Source organism: Rhinopithecus bieti, unplaced genomic scaffold (assembly GCF_001698545.2).
Source record: "Rhinopithecus bieti isolate Rb0 unplaced genomic scaffold, ASM169854v2 scaffold_22453, whole genome shotgun sequence".
NCBI lineage: Eukaryota > Metazoa > Chordata > Mammalia > Primates > Cercopithecidae > Rhinopithecus > Rhinopithecus bieti.
In genome coordinates, this window is record NW_016810682.1 from 64934 (window position 1) to 75962 (window position 11029).

The 11029-nt window shown below is 42.4% G+C and overlaps 1 protein-coding gene across 1 annotated transcript in view; it reads left to right on the forward strand.

Moving 5' to 3' along the window:
* The window catches only part of LOC108542574 (uncharacterized), a 44122-nt gene that overhangs the window by 20906 nt on the left and 12187 nt on the right, over window positions 1–11029 (forward strand). The window lies entirely within an intron of this gene.

Genomic DNA, 11029 nt, shown 5'->3' on the forward strand with positions numbered 1-11029 from the left:
AAAAAAAAAAAAAAAAAAAAAAAAATCTAGCCGGGCGTAGTGGTGGGTGCCTGTAGTCCCAGCTACTCGGGAGGCTGAGGCAGGAGAATGGCATGGACCCGGGAGGCGGAGCTTGCTGTGAGCCAAGATTGTGCCACTGCACTCCAGCCTGGGCGACAGAGAGAGACTCTATCTCAAAAAAAATAAAAATAAATAAAATAAAAATATGTAGGCCGGGCATGGTGGCTCACACCTGTAATCTCCCTTTGGGAGACCAAAGCAGGTGGATCACATGAGGTCAGGAGTTCAAGACCAGCCTGGCCAACATGGTGAAACCCTGTCTCTACTAAAATACAAAAATTAACTGGGTTTGGTGGCACGCGCCTGTAATTCCAGCTACTCAGAGACTGAGGCCCAAGAATCACTTGAACCCAGGAATTGGAGGTTGCAGTGGGCTGGGACTGATCCACTGCACACTAGCCTGGGTGACAGAGGGAGACTCTGTCTCAACAACAACAACAACAGCAACAAAAAAATATATATGTATATATACACACACACACACACACACACATTAACTTTTCTTTACACAATTACTATTATGATTTTGACAGCATCTCTCTTCCTTTGTCCCTTCTTTCCTTCCTTTCTTTCCTTTTCTTATGCTTTCCCTCTCCCCTCCACTTTTTAAGACATCTCTCCCTTAAGAAATTCCCATTCCCAATGATAGCTCATCAAAGAAGCACATGAATAGCTGACATTATGTAATGCTTTGACATTTCGCATTCCCAAGGCATTACCCCACCCCTGATGCAGAATAAGTTGTCAGAGCATGAAATTGGTATTTTTACATATTCTTAATGTACAGATGTCAGTCTGAAAACCATTCACTACTATTATGATTACATTCTTTGTCTCATTTTCTTTGTATGCCAAGATTTGTTCTTGTGAAATCTTTTCTTTTGGGAGTTTCAAAGAGGGAAGACAAAACTTTAATAATCCAGTTTACTGATGCTGCCAAAAGGAAAAAGTAAACTTTTAAGTCTCCGACCACTTTTGGCAATGATACACCTGGAACAGAAGTAAAGATGTAACAAGAAGGACCAGATGCAAACTGGAAATACAATCAGTGGCCTACTCGATGGTGCCAGATTCCTCAGCTTGTTCCAAATCAGGTATGCCTGCAGTTTACAGGTTTGTTACTCTGTGTTAATGACATAAATGAATAGCCTAGGCTTATGGGAGGAACAGTATGCCTAAAAAATAACATTGTAGCAAACACACAAGGTAAGAAGCAGAAGGGATTTAGAGACACCCTGGTCCATTCTCCATGTATTCAGTGATGCAGAGATGAGGGGGAAAATATATTCTAGATAAGGTCAAGGAAGGTCTCCCTGAAGAGATGACATTAAGTGGAGACTTGAAGAAGGAACTAGGCATGCAGAAAGCCAGAGGGTAGAACATTCCAGTCAGAAGGAATAACATGAACTAAGGGTCTGAGAAAATAATAATTCCTAACATTTATTTAACACTTACTATGTGCCTGGCGCTATTCTAAACACATTACATATATTACCTCACATATTCTGTTTTTTTTTTTTTTTTTTCCAGAGACTGGGTCTCACTCTGTCACCCAGACTGGAGTGCAGTGGCATGATCATAGCTCACTGTAGTCTCTAACTCCTGGGTTCAAACGATCCTCTCGTCTTGGCCTCTCAAAGCACTGGGATTACAGGTGTGAGCCACAGAGCCCAGCCTACCTCATGTATTCTTCACACCAGCTCCATGAGGCAGAGAATATCATTGTCTCCATTCTACAGGTGGGGAAATGAAGCACACCACGGTTAGGTAACCTCCCCAAGGCTGAACAGCCAGTAAGTGGTAGAGCTAGGATTCTAACCCAGCAGTACAATTCCAGAATCCACATGCTTAACCATTTTGCCATGCTGACAAAGTTGGGGCTGAACCCCAAGTCTCCCAACTTCTACTTCAGTGCCTATCCCAGTCATATACATGTGTATTGGTACTTACACACACTCCTAACTTTCCCTCTCAGGAGTCTATATAAACAAGGGACATCTGAAGGTGCTTTCCTTAATCAAGTTGCTAGAATTGAGATGCGCATGGGGAATCTGTGTTGGCACTCCACCCTGAGGAGCGCTGTCACCTGAAGAGGTAGGCTTCACGTCTCATGTGGAAATTTCCTAGGTGTATCCCCCAGTGCAGGCAGCCCTGGGAAAACTGGTTGAAGATGGTGGCAAGGACAGAAATGATGGCTCATTGCCAGTCTATTTGGGGCCTAAGGTGAAAGCCCAGGGCTATGGTAGATTCAGCTCAGTGATATGTGGTCAGAGTCCAGGTCATCCCAAGGAGGCAGGTCATGGACCATGGTAGTCATGGAAAACATCTACAACAGGCCAGAGCTCCACAAGGAAGGACTTGAGCTAAATTGACAAGTTGTTAAGCACTCCAGGTTGTTTGAGACCCATGCTGCCTCCTACCTGCCTTTCACTTCATTCATTCATTTGTGCATTTAATTATTATTTTATCTGGCCATTTATTCATTCAATAAATGTTTACCCTGTGTCTGCCACATGCCATTCCTCTGCTAGGCAGTGAGATACAAAGATGTAGTCCCTACTCTAAAGGAGCTCAAAGTCTAGAGAGATGGAAGAGGGCATGGTTCAGAGAAGAATTCCTGAGGAAGGCTACACTGAATAGAGTGTCTCTGGAAAGAGTAGAGAGGGAAGACCAGTGAAGATAAAGGCAACAGCAAGTGCAAAGCTACACTGACATGAGGGAGGCCGGCTCAGTTGGGTACATGCAAACCTTGCTCATACACCATGAAACCTGAATATGGAGGGTGTGAGTATCAAGGGGTACAGAGCAAAGCCAGAAAGAGAAATATGCTACCCTACCTTTGTTACAAGGCAGTGGTTGAGCAATACAGGAGAAAGTGGAGAGGATCCAGGCCTGGGGATCTGGAGACTGGGGTCTAACCTGAACTCTGTGCTAATTCAGTAGGTGACCTTGGGCAGGTCTCTTCTGCTCTCTGGACTTCAGTTTGACCCTTTGTAAAATGACAGGGTAGGATTATGATGATGTCTTAGGGGCTCTCTTCCAGCTCTATCATTCTGTGATTCTAAATCCTTTTATAACAAACTCTAGGAGAGGAGCTTTTCTCTTGCAAATGGAGTGTAAAGTTAATCCTGCCTGTGCTGAGGCTAACTAATGTGCGTGTGTGGTTTATCCTACTTCATTAAACCCTGATTCCCCACAGAGCAATGCGTGAGGCAGCCTAGGCAGGTAAATACTGAAGTGTTGCTGCACTGGATCTGTTAGTGGAAAATGATTTCCCCTAACTCTTTCTCAAGTTTATCAGCACAAAGCCTATAACCCCCATTTTCCACACTGTTACCTTGCCACATGTGCAGATTTAGACCCAGTCATAGGGTATGGTAAGTTGTGTCCTCTGTACTTCATTTATGTCGGCATCCTCCACACCCCCCAGTGTGCTGCCAGTGACACCATTGTTATCCATATGAAGAAACAAGTTCAGACAGGTCAGGCCACTTGGTAGGCGAGGCACAGCCCCATGTGATGTGTGACCCATATAGTGAGGGTAATGCTTCTGTTGACTGAATACTCACCAAAGAGTGAAAAAAGGCAAGCTGTGAGGTAAAGTTCCCACGTGAAAAACTTCCCCAAGGTTCTTGCCTTTTGTAAAGATCTTGCAAATTCCAAGTCACTTTTTTCTTTTTTTTGAGACAGGCTCTAACTCTGGAGTGCAGTGATGTGATCTTGGTTTACTGCAGCCAGGCGATCATCCTGCCTCAGTCTCCCGAGTAACTGGGACTACAGGCATTACCTTGCCCAGCTAATTTTTTATTTTTTGTAGAGATGAGGATTTGCCATGTTGCCCAGGCTAGTCTTGAATTCTTGGTCTCAAGTGATCCTCCTGCCTCCGCCTCCCAAGGTTCTGGGATTACAGATGTGAGCCATGACACCCAGCCACTTTTTTTTAAGACTAAAAGAGAACACTCGTTCTGGGTTGTCTGTTGAAAACAAATGGTAATTGTCTTGGGTTTCCTGAATTATTCTTCTTTTATTGTGAAGTATAGTGCAGATACTGAAAATGCATAAAGCATATGTATATAGTTTAATGAATAATTAAAGGTGATCCCTGATAATCCCCATCCTAGTAAGGATATAGAATATAACGTTGGGTGAAGAAAGCAAGACACAGAGAATACATCCAGTATAATCCCATTTATATGAAGTTAGTAAAACTGACAGGCTCGACGTTTGGCTGAAGCGGCCCACTCTTTGCATGGTCCTGTGTGGTATGTAGACCTGACAAGACTTTGTCCTCTTTCACCTCACTGAGGATGAACCCTCTGAGGACAGAGAGAGATAGAGGCATTGAATGTTAAAGCTAGAAGCCAGGCTCACGCCTGTAATCCCAGCACTTTGGGAGGCTGAGGTGGGTGGATCACAAGGTCAGGAGTTGGAGACCATCCTGACCAACATGGTGAAACCCCATCTCTACTAAAAATACAAAAATTAGCCAGGCGTTGTCGTGGGTGCCTGTAATCCCAGCTACTCGGGAGGTTGAGGCAGGAGAATCACTTGAACCCGGGAGGCGGAGGTTGCAGTGAGCCGATATCATGCCGTTGCACTCCAGCCTGGACAGCAGAGTGAGACTCCGTCAAAAAAAAAAAAAAAACCCAGCTGGAAGGGCTATCCTATGACATTCATTCACTCAATCATTCTAATTTCTCAGATACTTTTGGGGATTTACTACGTAGGGGATCTCTAGCTGGGAATTCACTATGTAGAGGATCTCTGGGGGATAAGGTATAGGTAGATCTTTCATAGATCTTGTCTTGGAGGAACAGGAAAAGCTAGAATGAGTTGAGTCCTAAATGGAGGAAAGAAGTGAGGGTTGAAGAGGTGCCTGGCTCTGGGCCGGAACACACCCTCAGCGCCTCTGAAAGAGCTGGAGGGATGCGACCCACCAAGGGTACAAGGCAGAAGAGACTCCTTGGGCCTCAGGAAGAATGGGTAGGCTACTGCAGATGAACCCAGCCAGCCTCCCTGACCAGTCTCTGTATTCAGTCACCTGGGGTGGTTTATGTGCAAACAATGAATCCCAAAGGAATCAGAATTAGGCTGCAGAATGTGAGAGGAAGAGCCCTGACACTGCCTGCTCCAGTGCCTTTATTTTGTGGATAAAGAGACTAGGTCCAAAGTGAAATGGCTTTTCTGTTTTTGAGAGAAAGAGTCTTGCTCAGCCACCCGGACTAGAGTGCAGTGGTGCGATCTCGGCTCACTGCAACCACCGTCTCCCGGGTTTAAGTGATTCTCCCATCTCAGCCTCCCGAGTACCTGGGATTATAGGCACCTGTCATTATGTCAGACTAATTTTTGTATTATAGTATAGATGAGGTTTCACCATGTTGGCCAGGCTGGTCTTGAACTTCTGACCCCAGGTGATCCGCCTGCCTCGGCCTCCCAAAATGCTACTGTGCCTGGCATGGCTTTTCCAGTGTCCCCTGGATAGCTTGAGGGGAGCCCTAGGACTCGAATCCAGATTCCTACTTCCCTTACCAGTGTTCTTCTTCTGCCCAGACACACAACAGTATTTTCCAAGATGAGCTTTTAGAATCATCAGTTTTGATGGTCATGAAATCTGGAAAATCTGTCTAGTCCAGAGGGTCCCAAACCTGCCTGATCATCAAATCACATGAAAATTTGTTTTAAAATGTAGATCCTGGGATCCCAGCCCCCAGAGATTAGGGTTTTGGGGTCTGATAGAACTGGAGTTTGTAGGCCAGGTTGGCCAGGTGTATATTTTAAAGCTCCCACTTCCTACCCTCCACTTCCAGCTGATACTGATGATTAGCAGGTGGATTCTATCCAGTTGACAGAGGAAGAAACTGAGGCCCAGGTAAAGCGAGGTAGAGTGACTGTGCAAGATCACATGTCATTCCATCACGAATTCTTCTATTGTTCAGAATAGAATTGAGCCAGGCTGCATGTCTAAGAGCCTTGACATATTAATAGTGTTTTCTCTCAATATTGTTTTTTTGGTGAGCATGTTTCATTTTTTGAAGCAGCTTAAAAGATTCCCAGCCATGCTGCCAGGCACTCAGATTTGTGCAATGTTTACAATGACTTTGTTGTTCATTAAACAAATTTACCTAGACTTAACCAACATGAAAGAAATCATCTTGTTTACAGTGAGATCCTGACAAAAATACGTGTAGCAAAGACAGACAAACACACATAAACCTGGATTGCCGGGTGGGACATGATTTGCTGCCACATTCAATTTTTCTCATTAGAACTTGTTTTATTTGAGCATGACTCAGTACCCCATGTAAATGCGAGGTTGTTAATCTTATTACTATATGGAAAACAAATTAATTAGTATGCATGCTTTTGGAGATGAGTTGTTAGGTTGGTGTTGGAAAGATTAGGAAAATACACTCATTACTCCAAATGATATCTGATAATACACATCTGACTTCCACTTTAAGATCTGTTCCAATATATGGGTAACAAATATAGCTAATAAAAATCAAGTGTTTGTGTTCAGCAGCTAAATGTTCATGTTGGCCAGATCTATACACATGCTGGCCTTCTTTGTTTTAAAACAAAGGACAGTTTGTCACTGTCCATCAGCCAGAGACTCACCTGCAACAGGCAGTTTCTTAGGTCCCAGCTCCCATCCAATATCCAAACTCAAGTGAGAGTGACCTTTTTCCTTTGCCTGCCTACCACACTTTCTATCTCTTCCCAGTGCACCTGCTCCCTTCTTTCAGCAGTCATAATGAACACACCTCATTTTTGCAGGAAACTGTATGCTCCCCGAGGGTAGAGACTATATTCCAATTGGAGATTTACATGCGTATTGATCAGAATACCCCACTGCAGGAAAAATATATGAAGAAGAACAAGGAAGCCCTTAAAGTACCAGTGTGGAACAATCACCAATATATATTGTTAAACGGACACATAACTCTGCAAGAATACGGTGACACTAATTACAAGGTTACTAGGGAGGTATACTGGGTGGTTGAGGGGCAGAGGTAGGAGGAGACTTTCCCTCAGGTTCCCTCTGTACCTTTTAAATTTGAGCTATATGTATGTAGTCCCTAGTCCAAAAAAAAGAGCAAATTATAATTTAGAAGTAAAATCTAGTAAAAAGAAAATATTTGCTCAACGTAAAACAACAACAACCAAAACACACACAAAAAAAACCCCACCAAAACAAAATAAAACAAATAAAAATAAACAAATGTCATTTGGGATATTACACTTTGGGAAGTCCTTTAATAAATAAATCTGTTTCACATTAGCTTAGTGTTACCCAGACTTATTTCACCAGGGAGCTCCAAAAGAAACATAAGGTATCTAGTGTTTCTCAGATAGTTCTCACTGCTTTTAAAAAATATTCACTTATGGGCCAGGTGCAGTGGCTCATGCCTGAAATCCCAACACTTTGGGAGGCTGAGGCAAGAGGATTGCTTGAGCCTAGGAGTTTGAGACCAGCCTGGATAACAGTGAAAACCCATTTCTACAGAAAATTAAAAAAAAAAAAAAAAAAAAAAAGAGGCAGGAGAATCACTTGAGCCTGGGAGGTTGAGGCTGCAATGAGACATGATTGTGCCACTGCACTCTTGCCTGGGCCACAGGAGTGAGAAAAAAAGAAACTATATTTACTTATGAATATCTCACAAAACACAAGTGACCCACTGATGTGCTCTAGGTAACATTTTTAAACCAGAGCGTAGATCCTAAGTCTGTTGTCAGCTCTGTGAATGAACCTGGGCAAGTCCTTTCTCTTCTTTGGGCTTCAGTTTCTCCATCTCCAAAATAAGCCAGTGGTATGAGATTCTCTCTGACATTCCTTCCAGCTTTGAAGGTCAGATTCTCCGGCAAAAAATATATCTCAAAAGTCTCCTCCAAACTAAGCACATGCTGTAAGTAGCAATTGGAGGCTGGCAGAGGTCGATGATACTTGTTAAAGAGAAGTTACAAACATACCCAATGTGAACACATTTTCCCAGCTTCTCCGAAAACCTGGGGGATTAAGAACAAAACAAACCCCAGAAGACATTCCAGGAGGTTATAAGAAACCAATGCATCATCTTTGGTTCACAACAGCTGATGATATTACCAAAGTCTCAGCACTTCCACTTACTCACTGTCCAGCCTATTGGGCAAATCCCTGAGACTCAGTTTCCTCAGCTATAAAATGGGTATAATAATTGCTTTTGCGCTTTCCCAAATTCTTGGCATAGGCACTTAATTTATGACAGCAACAGAAACGAGAATCGAGAGCCTGCGACAGGCTTGTCAAGCCATTTGTAAAAATGAAGTAAAAACATTGCTTATCAAGTTACATTTCATTTATTGGTAGATTTCCCTTGGTTGTGGCAAGAGCATGGTATGAGACTATCCTACTCATCCATTACTAGAGACAAAGTAAAAGTATAAAAAGCCTTTGGCAAAGCGATTTGCCCGTATATATCAAGAAGCATGCAAGCATTCAGGCCCTTTGACCCAGCAAATCTAGATCTGGGGATTTTACAGAAATGACAAAAATAGGAGAACGTGATATGTATGAAGACATGCACTTTGGGATTATCTGTGATAGTGAAAAATTGGAGTCCTTCTAAATATATAATACTAGGGAATGATATATCCACTCAAAAGAGTATTAAACATCCATTAAAATACTTATTAAAACATTTATTTTAAAATGATAATTATGAAGACCTGTGGCATTATAATGATAAACTGTCAAGTGAGAAAGCTGAATGAATACGAAGCTGTAACTACACTCATAAATCACCTATGTAAATTTTGCCTGAAGTAAGAGGAGCACCGAACAGTTAATTTGTTACACTGGTAGGATTATGGATAATTTTCTTCCGTTTTAATTTCCCTTATTGTTGTAACATTACAAAGTAAATAAAAATCTGGGAAAAAATACAATAAGGCAACAGATAGGTCCACTGTGTTGTATCCTTCGTAAATCCTTTCACTGAAGAAAGGGATTAAATGTGGCTTACCATAGCAAATCATAAAATAAGACTCACATTTTGCATTTCCTCTACACCCTCCTACCTCTCTGAGTAAATTAAAATATAAACACCAGAGCTGAGTTTTTAAAATTAGGATTATCTCAGCCTGGCCGCATAGCAAAACCCCATCTCTACTAAAAATACGAAACTTAGCCAGCCATGTTGGTGGGCGCCTATAGTCCCAGCTACTTCGGAGACTGAGGCAGGAAAATCATTTGACCATGGGAGGCAGAGGTTGCAGTGAGCTGAGACTGCAACACTGCACTCCAGCCTGGGCAATAGAGCTAGAGTCCGTCTCAAAATAAATAATTAAAAAAATAAAATCCAGGATTATCTCATTATTCTATCTGAAACATGTAAGGAGAGAAAATACACTTTTTTCTTCTGGATTAAGTTTCCCTGGCCAAGTTCCATATGTCTGTTCTTCCCTATTGGCAGGTCATGGGTCTCCCTTCCTACCACAGGAGTTTCTCAATCTGTTGACTTCGCTCGGCTATCGCACAGATGGTGGTGAAATCATTAGATTGAAGGAAACCCAACAGTTCTTGCTTTGTGAAATGAGCATGCTATTTCTGCCCAGGCTACCACCTGGGTCTGGGATCAGGATCTCCTGAGATGATGTGCAGGAAGACACAGAAGTGCTTTGCAAATCCTCCAGAGCGGTGTCCATTTGGATCTTTTTCCTTTAGGAGTCAATGTAACATAATGGAGGACTACAGGGATAGAGTGGACTTAGGGGAGTGGGGAGATGGGGCCTGGGTTTTAGGCAACCCTAAAGTGTTAGTGGTCAAACGATTTGTGTGGAAAATCAGACTGGCTTTCAAATTCCAGCTCTGCTGTCTCCTAACTGTGTGATCCTGGGCAACTCCCAGTGTCTGAGTCTCAGAGTTGAGGCTTCATCTGTGAATCTGGAGCACTAACAAAACTGGCTGCACAGGTTTGTTTTGAGGATGGAATATGATCATGTATGCAAAGCACAGTGCCCAGTGAGTGTCCAAGAGATGTCCGTTTTCTCATTAGTCTTGCCCCTCCCATGAACTCACTGTAGAACCTGTGACAATTCTATTTCCTTCTCTGGGCCTTAGTGTCTCCATCTGCAAAATGGGAGAAGGGGTGAACTCAACTGTTTCCCAGGGCTGTTTTAGCATATGGGCCTGTGGTTTCACAGTGGTGGTTGTAGCAATATCCTAAAGGCAAAATCCATCTCTACAAAAAATACAAAAATTAACTGGGTATGGTGGCACATGTCTACAGTTCCAGCTATCTGGGAGGATTGCTTGCACCTGGGGTCAAAGCTGCAGTGAGCCACGATTGCACCATTGCTCTCCAGCCTAGGTAACAGAGGAGAGACCTCGTCTCAAAAGAAAACAAACAAACAAAAAAACAGAAAAAAACAGAGTGGAAGGTATAAGCCCATGTTTGCCACAATGATCATGAACTTATCATGTAGTTATGAAGACTTTTATCAAAATATTTGCCTATTATGTTAAATCTACTCATTCTCTCATTTTAGCTCTATAACTTTAATGAAAAAAATGTATTTTTTTTTCACCAATAAAGTAAGTTACCCAAAGTCAAAGCTAACTACTGCAGAGTCCTAACACACCCAATAACAACCACTAATTGAGAACCTATGACCATTATACCTCATTCAGAAGTGACCTTTTAAACTGTATTTGAGGGATGAGTAGGTGTCAGCCAGGCAAGTTGGAAATTAACTCACACAGGAGGGAAAAAAAAAAACTGCGTATGTGAAGACCCGGATCAAATAAAATATCATATATTTGAAAACCTGAAATTCAAGTAGGTAACCCACTCTACTCAAATTTTAATTAGTTATCAAGTCCTGGTTGACTGCCTAATAAATTTCAGGAATTCATCAACTGCCTCTAGATGAGTTCTCCATCCTGTGAAATTATATCTAAAACTTTTATGTACATGTTTTTGGGAGAAAA